The following is a 16116-nucleotide window of genomic DNA, read 5'->3' as shown; positions in this document are numbered from 1 at the left end:
AGATCCTATGCTTCTGTGATTTCTGTCCAGACATAATTGGGAATTGTCATTCGCTCGCTTGGAGTGACTGGGGTCAGCGATCTCAAAGTTAAATCCGTCAACACACACAGCCCCGTTCTTTGCCTGCAGAAAAAAGAAGTTTGTGGATTTCAACTCAACGCTGTAAGTGACAAAAACAGAAGTTGCAGGAAAAGCTCAACAGGTTTGAGAGGAGACAGGTGTCTGTCACTTCAGGGCAATGACCTTGGTGTTTCAGACATCAATTCCCAAGCTCTTGATTGACAAAAACAGCAGCAAGCTGTCAGACCAACAGGGTTTTTTCTGAGCTCGACTCGTTCATCCGGTGGTTGGAGGGTGAACGCTCGTGCTGCCAAAGGAGCCGCTTGGACCACAAACTGGCGTGGAGCGATTCCAACAAAGTGCTCCTCAGTCTCATCCCGAGCGTTGAAACAGAGTCGGCTTTGGTCGGGTCGGGCAGCACGGTTGACGAGGCCCCAGTGAGACTTGAACTCACGACCCCTGGTTTACAAGACCAGTGCTCTAACCGCTGAGCTATGGAGCCGGGTGGCGCCGCGCTAAGCGCTCGCGGCTGATTGGTTCACACTGGCTGACTCAAAGCGCTTGGGACACAGGTTCCAATCGACCCTCGCATCACCGTCTGTGCAGTTTGAACATTCTGCCCGCGCGTGGGTTTGCTCCGGCTGCTCCGGTTACCGCTCTCAGTACAAAGATGTGTAGCGTTTGCGGGATTGGCCATGCTTCATTGTCCCATTGTGTCCGGTGATTGTGCGGGCCCGGAAGGGTGGATTAGTCAGCATTCAATGGAGAATGATGCAGTGTGCGCAATGGATCTGGGTCGATTGCTCTCTGCAGGGTCGGTGTTGACGAGATTAGAATAAATTAGATTGGCTACAGTGTGGAAACAGGCCCTTCAGCCCAACAAGTCCACATCGATCCTCTGAAGAGTAACCCGCCCAGACCCGTTTCTCACTGAATAATGCATCGATGACAATTTAGAATGGCCAATTCACTCGACCTGCCCGTCTTTGGACTGTGGGAGGAAACCGGAGCAAACCCACGCAGACTCTGGGAGAATGTGCAAACTCGACACGGAATCGACTCCCGACAGTTGGAATCGAGCCTGGGTCCCTAGTAGCGCTGTTAGGCAGCAGTGAGAACCACTGAGCGACTCGTCGGGCGGAATGGCCTGTTTCCAAACTGGAGAGATCCTATGCTTCTGTGATTTCTGTCCAGACATAATTGGGAATTGTCATTCGCTCGCTTGGAGTGACTGGGGTCAGCGATCTCAAAGTTAAATCCGTCAACACACACAGCCCCGTTCTTTGCCTGCAGAAAAAAGAAGTTTGTGGATTTCAACTCAACGCTGTAAGTGACAAAAACAGAAGTTGCAGGAAAAGCTCAACAGGTTTGAGAGGAGACAGGTGTCTGTCACTTCAGGGTAATGACCTTGGTGTTTCAGACATCAATTCCCAAGCTCTTGATTGACAAAAACAGCAGCAAGCTGTCAGACCAACAGGGTTTTTTCTGAGCTCGACTCGTTCATCCGGTGGTTGGGGGGTGAACGCTCGTGCTGCCAAAGGAGCCGCTTGGACCACAAACTGGCGTGGAGCGATTCCAACAAAGTGCTCCTCAGTCTCAAACCCGAGCGTTGAAACAGAGTCGGCTCTGGCCGGGTCGGGCAGCACGGATGACGAGGCCCCAGTGAGATTTGAACTCACGACCCCTGGTTTACAAAACCAGTGCTCTAACCGCTGAGCTATGGAGCCGGGTGGCGCTGCGCTCAGCGCTCGCGGCTGATTGGTTCACACTGGCTGACTCAAAGCGCTTGGGACACAGGTTCCAATCGACCCTCGCGTCACCGTCTGTGCAGTTTGAACATTCTGCCCGCGCGTGGGTTTGCTCCGGCTGCTCCGGTTACCGCTCTCAGTACAAAGATGTGTAGCGTTTGCGGGATTGGCCATGCTTCATTGTCCCATTGTGTCCGGTGATTGTGCGGGCCCGGAAGGGTGGATTAGTCAGCATTCAATGGAGAATGATGCAGTGTGCGCAATGGATCTGGGTCGATTGCTCTCTGCAGGGTCGGTGTTGACGAGATTAGAATAAATTAGATTGGCTACAGTGTGGAAACAGGCCCTTCAGCCCAACAAGTCCACATCGATCCTCTGAAGAGTAACCCGCCCAGACCCGTTTCTCACTGAATAATGCATCGATGACAATTTAGAATTGCCAATTCACTCGACCTGCCCGTCTTTGGACTGTGGGAGGAAACCCGAGCAAACCCACGCAGACTCTGGGAGAATGTGCAAACTCGACACGGAATCGACTCCCGACAGTTGGAATCGAGCCTGGGTCCCTAGTAGCGCTGTCAGGCAGCAGTGAGAACCACTGAGCGACTCGTCGGGCGGAATGGCCTGTTTCCAAACTGGAGAGATCCTATGCTTCTGTGATTTCTGTCCAGACATAATTGGAAATTGTCATTCGCTCGCTTGGAGTGACTGGGGTCAGCGATCTCAAAGTTAAATCCGTCAACACACACAGCCCCGTTCTTTGCCTGCAGAAGAAAGAAGTTTGTGGATTTCAACTCAACGCTGTAAGTGACAAAAACAGAAGTTGCAGGAAAAGCTCAACAGGTTTGAGAGGAGACAGGTGTCTGTCACTTCAGGGTAATGACCTTGGTGTTTCAGACATCAATTCCCAAGCTCTTGATTGACAAAAACAGCAGCAAGCTGTCAGACCAACAGGGTTTTTTCTGAGCTCGACTCGTTCATCCGGTGGTTGGGGGGTGAACGCTCGTGCTGCCAAAGGAGCCGTTTGGACCACAAACTGGCGTGGAGCGATTCCAACAAAGTGCTCCTCAGTCTCAAACCCGAGCGTTGAAACAGAGTCGGCTCTGGCCGGGTCGGGCAGCACGGATGACGAGGCCCCAGTGAGATTTGAACTCACGACCCCTGGTTTACAAAACCAGTGCTCTAACCGCTGAGCTATGGAGCCGGGTGGCGCTGCGCTCAGCGCTCGCGGCTGATTGGTTCACACTGGCTGACTCAAAGCGCTTGGGACACAGGTTCCAATCGACCCTCGCGTCACCGTCTGTGCAGTTTGAACATTCTGCCCGCGCGTGGGTTTGCTCCGGCTGCTCCGGTTACCGCTCTCAGTACAAAGATGTGTAGCGTTTGCGGGATTGGCCATGCTTCATTGTCCCATTGTGTCCGGTGATTGTGCGGGCCCGGAAGGGTGGATTAGTCAGCATTCAATGGAGAATGATGCAGTGTGCGCAATGGATCTGGGTCGATTGCTCTCTGCAGGGTCGGTGTTGACGAGATTAGAATAAATTAGATTGGCTACAGTGTGGAAACAGGCCCTTCAGCCCAACAAGTCCACATCGATCCTCTGAAGAGTAACCCGCCCAGACCCGTTTCTCACTGAATAATGCATCGATGACAATTTAGAATGGCCAATTCACTCGACCTGCCCGTCTTTGGACTGTGGGAGGAAACCCGAGCAAACCCACGCAGACTCTGGGAGAATGTGCAAACTCGACACGGAATCGACTCCCGACAGTTGGAATCGAGCCTGGGTCCCTAGTAGCGCTGTCAGGCAGCAGTGAGAACCACTGAGCGACTCGTCGGGCGGAATGGCCTGTTTCCAAACTGGAGAGATCCTATGCTTCTGTGATTTCTGTCCAGACATAATTGGGAATTGTCATTCGCTCGCTTGGAGTGACTGGGGTCAGCGATCTCAAAGTTAAATCCGTCAACACACACAGCCCCGTTCTTTGCCTGCAGAAAAAAGAAGTTTGTGGATTTCAACTCAACGCTGTAAGTGACAAAAACAGAAGTTGCAGGAAAAGCTCAACAGGTTTGAGAGGAGACAGGTGTCTGTCACTTCAGGGCAATGACCTTGGTGTTTCAGACATCAATTCCCAAGCTCTTGATTGACAAAAACAGCAGCAAGCTGTCAGACCAACAGGGTTTTTTCTGAGCTCGACTCGTTCATCCGGTGGTTGGAGGGTGAACGCTCGTGCTGCCAAAGGAGCCGCTTGGACCACAAACTGGCGTGGAGCGATTCCAACAAAGTGCTCCTCAGTCTCATCCCGAGCGTTGAAACAGAGTCGGCTTTGGTCGGGTCGGGCAGCACGGTTGACGAGGCCCCAGTGAGATTTGAACTCACGACCCCTGGTTTACAAGACCAGTGCTCTAACCGCTGAGCTATGGAGCCGGGTGGCGCCGCGCTTAGCGCTCGCGGCTGATTGGTTCACACTGGCTGACTCAAAGCGCTTGGGACACAGGTTCCAATCGACCCTCGCGTCACCGTCTGTGCAGTTTGAACATTCTGCCCGCGCGTGGGTTTGCTCCGGCTGCTCCGGTTACCGCTCTCAGTACAAAGATGTGTAGCGTTTGCGGGATTGGCCATGCTTCATTGTCCCATTGTGTCCGGTGATTGTGCGGGCCCGGAAGGGTGGATTAGTCAGCATTCAATGGAGAATGATGCAGTGTGCGCAATGGATCTGGGTCGATTGCTCTCTGCAGGGTCGGTGTTGACGAGATTAGAATAAATTAGATTGGCTACAGTGTGGAAACAGGCCCTTCAGCCCAACAAGTCCACATCGATCCTCTGAAGAGTAACCCGCCCAGACCCGTTTCTCACTGAATAATGCATCGATGACAATTTAGAATGGCCAATTCACTCGACCTGCCCGTCTTTGGACTGTGGGAGGAAACCGGAGCAAACCCACGCAGACTCTGGGAGAATGTGCAAACTCGACACGGAATCGACTCCCGACAGTTGGAATCGAGCCTGGGTCCCTAGTAGCGCTGTTAGGCAGCAGTGAGAACCACTGAGCGACTCGTCGGGCGGAATGGCCTGTTTCCAAACTGGAGAGATCCTATGCTTCTGTGATTTCTGTCCAGACATAATTGGGAATTGTCATTCGCTCGCTTGGAGTGACTGGGGTCAGCGATCTCAAAGTTAAATCCGTCAACACACACAGCCCCGTTCTTTGCCTGCAGAAAAAAGAAGTTTGTGGATTTCAACTCAACGCTGTAAGTGACAAAAACAGAAGTTGCAGGAAAAGCTCAACAGGTTTGAGAGGAGACAGGTGTCTGTCACTTCAGGGTAATGACCTTGGTGTTTCAGACATCAATTCCCAAGCTCTTGATTGACAAAAACAGCAGCAAGCTGTCAGACCAACAGGGTTTTTTCTGAGCTCGACTCGTTCATCCGGTGGTTGGAGGGTGAACGCTCGTGCTGCCAAAGGAGCCGCTTGGACCACAAACTGGCGTGGAGCGATTCCAACAAAGTGCTCCTCAGTCTCATCCCGAGCGTTGAAACAGAGTCGGCTTTGGTCGGGTCGGGCAGCACGGTTGACGAGGCCCCAGTGAGATTTGAACTCACGACCCCTGGTTTACAAGACCAGTGCTCTAACCGCTGAGCTATGGAGCCGGGTGGCGCTGCGCTCAGCGCTCGCGGCTGATTGGTTCACACTGGCTGACTCAAAGCGCTTGGGACACAGGTTCCAATCGACCCTCGCGTCACCGTCTGTGCAGTTTGAACATTCTGCCCGCGCGTGGGTTTGCTCCGGCTGCTCCGGTTACCGCTCTCAGTACAAAGATGTGTAGCGTTTGCGGGATTGGCCATGCTTCATTGTCCCATTGTGTCCGGTGATTGTGCGGGCCCGGAAGGGTGGATTAGTCAGCATTCAATGGAGAATGATGCAGTGTGCGCAATGGATCTGGGTCGATTGCTCTCTGCAGGGTCGGTGTTGACGAGATTAGAATAAATTAGATTGGCTACAGTGTGGAAACAGGCCCTTCAGCCCAACAAGTCCACATCGATCCTCTGAAGAGTAACCCGCCCAGACCCGTTTCTCACTGAATAATGCATCGATGACAATTTAGAATGGCCAATTCACTCGACCTGCCCGTCTTTGGACTGTGGGAGGAAACCGGAGCAAACCCACGCAGACTCTGGGAGAATGTGCAAACTCGACACGGAATCGACTCCCGACAGTTGGAATCGAGCCTGGGTCCCTAGTAGCGCTGTTAGGCAGCAGTGAGAACCACTGAGCGACTCGTCGGGCGGAATGGCCTGTTTCCAAACTGGAGAGATCCTATGCTTCTGTGATTTCTGTCCAGACATAATTGGGAATTGTCATTCGCTCGCTTGGAGTGACTGGGGTCAGCGATCTCAAAGTTAAATCCGTCAACACACACAGCCCCGTTCTTTGCCTGCAGAAAAAAGAAGTTTGTGGATTTCAACTCAACGCTGTAAGTGACAAAAACAGAAGTTGCAGGAAAAGCTCAACAGGTTTGAGAGGAGACAGGTGTCTGTCACTTCAGGGTAATGATCTTGGTGTTTCAGACATCAATTCCCAAGCTCTTGATTGACAAAAACAGCAGCAAGCGGTCAGACCAACAGGGTTTTTTCTGAGCTCGACTCGTTCATCCGGTGGTTGGAGGGTGAATGCTCGTGCTGCCAAAGGATCCGCTTGGACCACAAACTGGCGTGGAGCGATTCCAACAAAGTGCTCCTCAGTCTCATCCCGAGCGTTGAAACAGAGTCGGCTCTGGCCGGGCCGGGCAGCACGGATGACGAGGCCCCAGTGAGATTTGAACTCACGACCCCTGGTTTACAAGACCAGTGCTCTAACCGCTGAGCTATGGAGCCGGGTGGCGCTGCGTTCAGTGCTCGCGGCTGATTGGTTCACACTGGCTGACTCAAAGCGCTTGGGACACAGGTTCCAATCGACCCTCGCGTCACCGTCTGTGCAGTTTGAACATTCTGCCCGCGCGTGGGTTTGCTCCGGCTGCTCCGGTTACCGCTCTCAGTACAAAGATGTGTAGCGTTTGCGGGATTGGCCATGCTTCATTGTCCCATTGTGTCCGGTGATTGTGCGGGCCCGGAAGGGTGGATTAGTCAGCATTCAATGGAGAATGATGCAGTGTGCGCAATGGATCTGGGTCGATTGCTCTCTGCAGGGTCGGTGTTGACGAGATTAGAATAAATTAGATTGGCTACAGTGTGGAAACAGGCCCTTCAGCCCAACAAGTCCACATCGATCCTCTGAAGAGTAACCCGCCCAGACCCGTTTCTCACTGAATAATGCATCGATGACAATTTAGAATGGCCAATTCACTCGACCTGCCCGTCTTTGGACTGTGGGAGGAAACCGGAGCAAACCCACGCAGACTCTGGGAGAATGTGCAAACTCGACACGGAATCGACTCCCGACAGTTGGAATCGAGCCTGGGTCCCTAGTAGCGCTGTTAGGCAGCAGTGAGAACCACTGAGCGACTCGTCGGGCGGAATGGCCTGTTTCCAAACTGGAGAGATCCTATGCTTCTGTGATTTCTGTCCAGACATAATTGGGAATTGTCATTCGCTCGCTTGGAGTGACTGGGGTCAGCGATCTCAAAGTTAAATCCGTCAACACACACAGCCCCGTTCTTTGCCTGCAGAAAAAAGAAGTTTGTGGATTTCAACTCAACGCTGTAAGTGACAAAAACAGAAGTTGCAGGAAAAGCTCAACAGGTTTGAGAGGAGACAGGTGTCTGTCACTTCAGGGTAATGACCTTGGTGTTTCAGACATCAATTCCCAAGCTCTTGATTGACAAAAACAGCAGCAAGCTGTCAGACCAACAGGGTTTTTTCTGAGCTCGACTCGTTCATCCGGTGGTTGGAGGGTGAACGCTCGTGCTGCCAAAGGAGCCGCTTGGACCACAAACTGGCGTGGAGCGATTCCAACAAAGTGCTCCTCAGTCTCATCCCGAGCGTTGAAACAGAGTCGGCTTTGGTCGGGTCGGGCAGCACGGTTGACGAGGCCCCAGTGAGATTTGAACTCACGACCCCTGGTTTACAAGACCAGTGCTCTAACCGCTGAGCTATGGAGCCGGGTGGCGCCGCGCTTAGCGCTCGCGGCTGATTGGTTCACACTGGCTGACTCAAAGCGCTTGGGACACAGGTTCCAATCGACCCTCGCGTCACCGTCTGTGCAGTTTGAACATTCTGCCCGCGCGTGGGTTTGCTCCGGCTGCTCCGGTTACCGCTCTCAGTACAAAGATGTGTAGCGTTTGCGGGATTGGCCATGCTTCATTGTCCCATTGTGTCCGGTGATTGTGCGGGCCCGGAAGGGTGGATTAGTCAGCATTCAATGGAGAATGATGCAGTGTGCGCAATGGATCTGGGTCGATTGCTCTCTGCAGGGTCGGTGTTGACGAGATTAGAATAAATTAGATTGGCTACAGTGTGGAAACAGGCCCTTCAGCCCAACAAGTCCACATCGATCCTCTGAAGAGTAACCCGCCCAGACCCGTTTCTCACTGAATAATGCATCGATGACAATTTAGAATGGCCAATTCACTCGACCTGCCCGTCTTTGGACTGTGGGAGGAAACCGGAGCAAACCCACGCAGACTCTGGGAGAATGTGCAAACTCGACACGGAATCGACTCCCGACAGTTGGAATCGAGCCTGGGTCCCTAGTAGCGCTGTCAGGCAGCAGTGAGAACCACTGAGCGACTCGTCGGGCGGAATGGCCTGTTTCCAAACTGGAGAGATCCTATGCTTCTGTGATTTCTGTCCAGACATAATTGGGAATTGTCATTCGCTCGCTTGGAGTGACTGGGGTCAGCGATCTCAAAGTTAAATCCGTCAACACACACAGCCCCGTTCTTTGCCTGCAGAAAAAAGAAGTTTGTGGATTTCAACTCAACGCTGTAAGTGACAAAAACAGAAGTTGCAGGAAAAGCTCAACAGGTTTGAGAGGAGACAGGTGTCTGTCACTTCAGGGTAATGACCTTGGTGTTTCAGACATCAATTCCCAAGCTCTTGATTGACAAAAACAGCAGCAAGCGGTCAGACCAACAGGGTTTTTTCTGAGCTCGACTCGTTCATCCGGTGGTTGGAGGGTGAATGCTCGTGCTGCCAAAAGAGCCGCTTGGACCACAAACTGGCGTGGAGCGATTCCAACAAAGTGCTCCTCAGTCTCAAATCCCGAGCGTTGAAACAGAGTCGGCTCTGGCCGGGTCGGGCAGCACGGATGACGAGGCCCCAGTGAGATTTGAACTCACGACCCCTGGTTTACAAGACCAGTGCTCTAACCGCTGAGCTATGGAGCCGGGCAGCGCTGCGCTCAGCGCTCGCGGCTGATTGGTTCACACTGGCTGACTCAAAGCGCTTGGGACACAGGTTCCAATCGACCCTCGCGTCACCGTCTGTGCAGTTTGAACATTCTGCCCGCGCGTGGGTTTGCTCCGGCTGCTCCGGTTACCGCTCTCAGTACAAAGATGTGTAGCGTTTGCGGGATTGGCCATGCTTCATTGTCCCATTGTGTCCGGTGATTGTGCGGGCCCGGAAGGGTGGATTAGTCAGCATTCAATGGAGAATGATGCAGTGTGCGCAATGGATCTGGGTCGATTGCTCTCTGCAGGGTCGGTGTTGACGAGATTAGAATAAATTAGATTGGCTACAGTGTGGAAACAGGCCCTTCAGCCCAACAAGTCCACATCGATACTCTGAAGAGTAACCCGCCCAGACCCGTTTCTCACTGAATAATGCATCGATGACAATTTAGAATGGCCAATTCACTCGACCTGCCCGTCTTTGGACTGTGGGAGGAAACCCGAGCAAACCCACGCAGACTCTGGGAGAATGTGCAAACTCGACACGGAATCGACTCCCGACAGTTGGAATCGAGCCTGGGTCCCTAGTAGCGCTGTCAGGCAGCAGTGAGAACCACTGAGCGACTCGTCGGGCGGAATGGCCTGTTTCCAAACTGGAGAGATCCTATGCTTCTGTGATTTCTGTCAAGACATAATTGGGAATTGTCATTCGCTCGCTTGGAGTGACTGGGGTCAGCGATCTCAAAGTTAAATCCGTCAACACACACAGCCCCGTTCTTTGCCTGCAGAAAAAAGAAGTTTGTGGATTTCAACTCAACGCTGTAAGTGACAAAAACAGAAGTTGCAGGAAAAGCTCAACAGGTTTGAGAGGAGACAGGTGTCTGTCACTTCAGGGCAATGACCTTGGTGTTTCAGACATCAATTCCCAAGCTCTTGATTGACAAAAACAGCAGCAAGCTGTCCGACCAACAGGGTTTTTTCTGAGCTCGACTCGTTCATCCGGTGGTTGGAGGGTGAACGCTCGTGCTGCCAAAGGAGCCGCTTGGACCACAAACTGGCGTGGAGCGATTCCAACAAAGTGCTCCTCTGTCTCATCCCGAGCGTTGAAACAGAGTCGGCTTTGGTCGGGTCGGGCAGCACGGTTGACGAGGCCCCAGTGAGATTTGAACTCACGACCCCTGGTTTACAAGACCAGTGCTCTAACCGCTGAGCTATGGAGCCGGGTGGCGCCTCGCTTAGCGCTCGCGGCTGATTGGTTCACACTGGCTGACTCAAAGCGCTTGGGACACAGGTTCCAATCGACCCTCGCGTCACCGTCTGTGCAGTTTGAACATTCTGCCCGCGCGTGGGTTTGCTCCGGCTGCTCCGGTTACCGCTCTCAGTACAAAGATGTGTAGCGTTTGCGGGATTGGCCATGCTTCATTGTCCCATTGTGTCCGGTGATTGTGCGGGCCCGGAAGGGTGGATTAGTCAGCATTCAATGGAGAATGATGCAGTGTGCGCAATGGATCTGGGTCGATTGCTCTCTGCAGGGTCGGTGTTGACGAGATTAGAATAAATTAGATTGGCTACAGTGTGGAAACAGGCCCTTCAGCCCAACAAGTCCACATCGATCCTCTGAAGAGTAACCCGCCCAGACCCGTTTCTCACTGAATAATGCATCGATGACAATTTAGAATGGCCAATTCACTCGACCTGCCCGTCTTTGGACTGTGGGAGGAAACCCGAGCAAACCCACGCAGACTCTGGGAGAATGTGCAAACTCGACACGGAATCGACTCCCGACAGTTGGAATCGAGCCTGGGTCCCTAGTAGCGCTGTCAGGCAGCAGTGAGAACCACTGAGCGACTCGTCGGGCGGAATGGCCTGTTTCCAAACTGGAGAGATCCTATGCTTCTGTGATTTCTGTCCAGACATAATTGGGAATTGTCATTCGCTCGCTTGGAGTGACTGGGGTCAGCGATCTCAAAGTTAAATCCGTCAACACGCACAGCCCCGTTCTTTGCCTGCAGAAAAAAGAAGTTTGTGGATTTCAACTCAACGCTGTAAGTGACAAAAACAGAAGTTGCAGGAAAAGCTCAACAGGTTTGAGAGGAGACAGGTGTCTGTCACTTCAGGGCAATGACCTTGGTGTTTCAGACATCAATTCCCAAGCTCTTGATTGACAAAAACAGCAGCAAGCTGTCCGACCAACAGGGTTTTTTCTGAGCTCGACTCGTTCATCCGGTGGTTGGAGGGTGAACGCTCGTGCTGCCAAAGGAGCCGCTTGGACCACAAACTGGCGTGGAGCGATTCCAACAAAGTGCTCCTCAGTCTCATCCCGAGCGTTGAAACAGAGTCGGCTTTGGTCGGGTCGGGCAGCACGGTTGACGAGGCCCCAGTGAGATTTGAACTCACGACCCCTGGTTTACAAGACCAGTGCTCTAACCGCTGAGCTATGGAGCCGGGTGGCGCCTCGCTTAGCGCTCGCGGCTGATTGGTTCACACTGGCTGACTCAAAGCGCTTGGGACACAGGTTCCAATCGACCCTCGCGTCACCGTCTGTGCAGTTTGAACATTCTGCCCGCGCGTGGGTTTGCTCCGGCTGCTCCGGTTACCGCTCTCAGTACAAAGATGTGTAGCGTTTGCGGGATTGGCCATGCTTCATTGTCCCATTGTGTCCGGTGATTGTGCCGGCCCGGAAGGGTGGATTAGTCAGCATTCAATGGAGAATGATGCAGTGTGCGCAATGGATCTGGGTCGATTGCTCTCTGCAGGGTCGGTGTTGACGAGATTAGAATAAATTAGATTGGCTACAGTGTGGAAACAGGCCCTTCAGCCCAACAAGTCCACATCGATCCTCTGAAGAGTAACCCGCCCAGACCCGTTTCTCACTGAATAATGCATCGATGACAATTTAGAATGGCCAATTCACTCGACCTGCCCGTCTTTGGACTGTGGGAGGAAACCGGAGCAAACCCACGCAGACTCTGGGAGAATGTGCAAACTCGACACGGAATCGACTCCCGACAGTTGGAATCGAGCCTGGGTCCCTAGTAGCGCTGTTAGGCAGCAGTGAGAACCACTGAGCGACTCGTCGGGCGGAATGGCCTGTTTCCAAACTGGAGAGATCCTATGCTTCTGTGATTTCTGTCCAGACATAATTGGGAATTGTCATTCGCTCGCTTGGAGTGACTGGGGTCAGCGATCTCAAAGTTAAATCCGTCAACACACACAGCCCCGTTCTTTGCCTGCAGAAAAAAGAAGTTTGTGGATTTCAACTCAACGCTGTAAGTGACAAAAACAGAAGTTGCAGGAAAAGCTCAACAGGTTTGAGAGGAGACAGGTGTCTGTCACTTCAGGGTAATGACCTTGGTGTTTCAGACATCAATTCCCAAGCTCTTGATTGACAAAAACAGCAGCAAGCGGTCAGACCAACAGGGTTTTTTCTGAGCCCGACTCGTTCATCCGGTGGTTGGAGGGTGAATGCTCGTGCTGCCAAAGGAGCCGCTTGGACCACAAACTGGCGTGGAGCGATTCCAACAAAGAGCTCCTCAGTCTCATCCCGAGCGTTGAAACAGAGTCGGCTCTGGCCGGGCCGGGCAGCACGGATGACGAGGCCCCAGTGAGATTTGAACTCACGACCCCTGGTTTACAAGACCAGTGCTCTAACCGCTGAGCTATGGAGCCGGGTGGCGCCGCGTTCAGCGCTCGCGGCTGATTGGTTCACACTGGCTGACTCAAAGCGCTTGGGACACAGGTTCCAATCGACCCTCGCGTCACCGTCTGTGCAGTTTGAACATTCTGCCCGCGCGTGGGTTTGCTCCGGCTGCTCCGGTTACCGCTCTCAGTACAAAGATGTGTAGCGTTTGCGGGATTGGCCATGCTTCATTGTCCCATTGTGTCCGGTGATTGTGCGGGCCCGGAAGGGTGGATTAGTCAGCATTCAATGGAGAATGATGCAGTGTGCGCAATGGATCTGGGTCGATTGCTCTCTGCAGGGTCGGTGTTGACGAGATTAGAATAAATTAGATTGGCTACAGTGTGGAAACAGGCCCTTCAGCCCAACAAGTCCACATCGATCCACTGAAGAGTAACCCGCCCAGACCCGTTTCTCACTGAATAATGCATCGATGACAATTTAGAATGGCCAATTCACTCGACCTGCACGTCTTTGGACTGTGGGAGGAAACCCGAGCAAACCCACGCAGACTCTGGGAGAATGTGCAAACTCGACACGGAATCGACTCCCGACAGTTGGAATCGAGCCTGGGTCCCTAGTAGCGCTGTCAGGCAGCAGTGAGAACCACTGAGCGACTCGTCGGGCGGAATGGCCTGTTTCCAAACTGGAGAGATCCTATGCTTCTGTGATTTCTGTCCAGACATAATTGGGAATTGTCATTCGCTCGCTTGGAGTGACTGGGGTCAGCGATCTCAAAGTTAAATCCGTCAACACACACAGCCCCGTTCTTTGCCTGCAGAAAAAAGAAGTTTGTGGATTTCAACTCAACGCTGTAAGTGACAAAAACAGAAGTTGCAGGAAAAGCTCAACAGGTTTGAGAGGAGACAGGTGTCTGTCACTTCAGGGTAATGACCTTGGTGTTTCAGACATCAATTCCCAAGCTCTTGATTGACAAAAACAGCAGCAAGCGGTCAGACCAACAGGGTTTTTTCTGAGCTCGACTCGTTCATCCGGTGGTTGGAGGGTGAACGCTCGTGCTGCCAAAGGAGCCGCTTGGACCACAAACTGGCGTGGAGCGATTCCAACAAAGTGCTCCTCAGTCTCATCCCGAGCGTTGAAACAGAGTCGGCTCTGGCCGGGCCGGGCAGCACGGATGACGAGGCCCCAGTGAGATTTGAACTCACGACCCCTGGTTTACAAAACCAGTGCTCTAACCGCTGAGCTATGGAGCCGGGTGGCGCTCCGTTTAGCGCTCGCGGCTGATTGGTTCACACTGGCTGACTCAAAGCGCTTGGGACACAGGTTCCAATCGACCCTCGCGTCACCGTCTGTGCAGTTTGAACATTCTGCCCGCGCGTGGGTTTGCTCCGGCTGCTCCGGTTACCGCTCTCAGTACAAAGATGTGTCGCGTTTGCGGGATTGGCCATGCTTCATTGTCCCATTGTGTCCGGTGATTGTGCGGGCCCGGAAGGGTGGATTAGTCAGCATTCAATGGAGAATGATGCAGTGTGCGCAATGGATCTGGGTCGATTGCTCTCTGCAGGGTCGGTGTTGACGAGATTAGAATAAATTAGATTGGCAGTGTGGAAACAGGCCCTTCAGCCCAACAAGTCCACATCGATCCTCTGAAGAGTAACCCGCCCAGACCCGTTTCTCACTGAATAATGCATCGATGACAATTTAGAATGGCCAATTCACTCGACCTGCCCGTCTTTGGACTGTGGGAGGAAACCCGAGCAAACCCACGCAGACTCTGGGAGAATGTGCAAACTCGACACGGAATCGACTCCCGACAGTTGGAATCGAGCCTGGGTCCCTAGTAGCGCTGTCAGGCAGCAGTGAGAACCACTGAGCGACTCGTCGGGCGGAATGGCCTGTTTCCAAACTGGAGAGATCCTATGCTTCTGTGATTTCTGTCCAGACATAATTGGGAATTGTCATTCGCTCGCTTGGAGTGACTGGGGTCAGCGATCTCAAAGTTAAATCCGTCAACACACACAGCCCCGTTCTTTGCCTGCAGAAAAAAGAAGTTTGTGGATTTCAACTCAACGCTGTAAGTGACAAAAACAGAAGTTGCAGGAAAAGCTCAACAGGTTTGAGAGGAGACAGGTGTCTGTCACTTCAGGGTAATGACCTTGGTGTTTCAGACATCAATTCCCAAGCTCTTGATTGACAAAAACAGCAGCAAGCTGTCAGACCAACAGGGTTTTTTCTGAGCTCGACTCGTTCATCCGGTGGTTGGGGGGTGAACGCTCGTGCTGCCAAAGGAGCCGCTTGGACCACAAACTGGCGTGGAGCGATTCCAACAAAGTGCTCCTCAGTCTCAAACCCGAGCGTTGAAACAGAGTCGGCTCTGGCCGGGTCGGGCAGCACGGATGACGAGGCCCCAGTGAGATTTGAACTCACGACCCCTGGTTTACAAAACCAGTGCTCTAAACGCTGAGCTATGGAGCCGGGTGGCGCTGCGCTCAGCGCTCGCGGCTGATTGGTTCACACTGGCTGACTCAAAGCGCTTGGGACACAGGTTCCAATCGACCCTCGCGTCACCGTCTGTGCAGTTTGAACATTCTGCCCGCGCGTGGGTTTGCTCCGGCTGCTCCGGTTACCGCTCTCAGTACAAAGATGTGTAGCGTTTGCGGGATTGGCCATGCTTCATTGTCCCATTGTGTCCGGTGATTGTGCGGGCCCGGAAGGGTGGATTAGTCAGCATTCAATGGAGAATGATGCAGTGTGCGCAATGGATCTGGGTCGATTGCTCTCTGCAGGGTCGGTGTTGACGAGATTAGAATAAATTAGATTGGCTACAGTGTGGAAACAGGCCCTTCAGCCCAACAAGTCCACATCGATCCTCTGAAGAGTAACCCGCCCAGACCCGTTTCTCACTGAATAATGCATCGATGACAATTTAGAATGGCCAATTCACTCGACCTGCCCGTCTTTGGACTGTGGGAGGAAACCCGAGCAAACCCACGCAGACTCTGGGAGAATGTGCAAACTCGACACGGAATCGACTCCCGACAGTTGGAATCGAGCCTGGGTCCCTAGTAGCGCTGTCAGGCAGCAGTGAGAACCACTGAGCGACTCGTCGGGCGGAATGGCCTGTTTCCAAACTGGAGAGATCCTATGCTTCTGTGATTTCTGTCCAGACATAATTGGGAATTGTCATTCGCTCGCTTGGAGTGACTGGGGTCAGCGATCTCAAAGTTAAATCCGTCAACACACACAGCCCCGTTCTTTGCCTGCAGAAAAAAGAAGTTTGTGGATTTCAACTCAACGCTGTAAGTGACAAAAACAGAAGTTGCAGGAAAAGCTCAACAG

At 52.8% G+C, this 16116-nt stretch overlaps 13 non-coding genes across 13 annotated transcripts; all 13 read right to left on the bottom strand.

Annotated features, from left to right (window-relative positions):
* Nucleotides 1-489: 489 nt before the first annotated feature.
* trnat-ugu (transfer RNA threonine (anticodon UGU)) lies at nucleotides 490-562 on the bottom strand. Its single transcript has one exon. It is a non-coding gene; the product is annotated as a tRNA-Thr (tRNA).
* Nucleotides 563-1714: 1152 nt separating this feature from the next.
* Nucleotides 1715-1787, bottom strand: trnat-ugu (transfer RNA threonine (anticodon UGU)). The gene has a single exon. It is a non-coding gene; the product is annotated as a tRNA-Thr (tRNA).
* A 1152-nt stretch (nucleotides 1788-2939) lies between these two features.
* Nucleotides 2940-3012, bottom strand: trnat-ugu (transfer RNA threonine (anticodon UGU)). The gene has a single exon. It is a non-coding gene; the product is annotated as a tRNA-Thr (tRNA).
* A 1151-nt stretch (nucleotides 3013-4163) lies between these two features.
* Nucleotides 4164-4236, bottom strand: trnat-ugu (transfer RNA threonine (anticodon UGU)). Its single transcript has one exon. It is a non-coding gene; the product is annotated as a tRNA-Thr (tRNA).
* Nucleotides 4237-5387: 1151 nt separating this feature from the next.
* trnat-ugu (transfer RNA threonine (anticodon UGU)) lies at nucleotides 5388-5460 on the bottom strand. Its single transcript has one exon. It is a non-coding gene; the product is annotated as a tRNA-Thr (tRNA).
* A 1151-nt stretch (nucleotides 5461-6611) lies between these two features.
* Nucleotides 6612-6684, bottom strand: trnat-ugu (transfer RNA threonine (anticodon UGU)). Its single transcript has one exon. It is a non-coding gene; the product is annotated as a tRNA-Thr (tRNA).
* A 1151-nt stretch (nucleotides 6685-7835) lies between these two features.
* Nucleotides 7836-7908, bottom strand: trnat-ugu (transfer RNA threonine (anticodon UGU)). Its single transcript has one exon. It is a non-coding gene; the product is annotated as a tRNA-Thr (tRNA).
* A 1153-nt stretch (nucleotides 7909-9061) lies between these two features.
* Nucleotides 9062-9134, bottom strand: trnat-ugu (transfer RNA threonine (anticodon UGU)). Its single transcript has one exon. It is a non-coding gene; the product is annotated as a tRNA-Thr (tRNA).
* Nucleotides 9135-10285: 1151 nt separating this feature from the next.
* Nucleotides 10286-10358, bottom strand: trnat-ugu (transfer RNA threonine (anticodon UGU)). The gene has a single exon. It is a non-coding gene; the product is annotated as a tRNA-Thr (tRNA).
* Nucleotides 10359-11509: 1151 nt separating this feature from the next.
* trnat-ugu (transfer RNA threonine (anticodon UGU)) lies at nucleotides 11510-11582 on the bottom strand. Its single transcript has one exon. It is a non-coding gene; the product is annotated as a tRNA-Thr (tRNA).
* Nucleotides 11583-12733: 1151 nt separating this feature from the next.
* trnat-ugu (transfer RNA threonine (anticodon UGU)) lies at nucleotides 12734-12806 on the bottom strand. Its single transcript has one exon. It is a non-coding gene; the product is annotated as a tRNA-Thr (tRNA).
* A 1151-nt stretch (nucleotides 12807-13957) lies between these two features.
* On the bottom strand, nucleotides 13958-14030 carry trnat-ugu (transfer RNA threonine (anticodon UGU)). Its single transcript has one exon. It is a non-coding gene; the product is annotated as a tRNA-Thr (tRNA).
* A 1149-nt stretch (nucleotides 14031-15179) lies between these two features.
* Nucleotides 15180-15252, bottom strand: trnat-ugu (transfer RNA threonine (anticodon UGU)). The gene has a single exon. It is a non-coding gene; the product is annotated as a tRNA-Thr (tRNA).
* Between the last annotated feature and the right edge of the window lie 864 nt (nucleotides 15253-16116).

Source organism: Chiloscyllium punctatum, chromosome 34 (genome assembly GCF_047496795.1).
Source record: "Chiloscyllium punctatum isolate Juve2018m chromosome 34, sChiPun1.3, whole genome shotgun sequence".
Lineage (NCBI taxonomy): Eukaryota > Metazoa > Chordata > Chondrichthyes > Orectolobiformes > Hemiscylliidae > Chiloscyllium > Chiloscyllium punctatum.
Note: the sequence above shows the minus strand (reverse complement) of the source record. Positions and strands in the feature narration are given on the sequence as shown.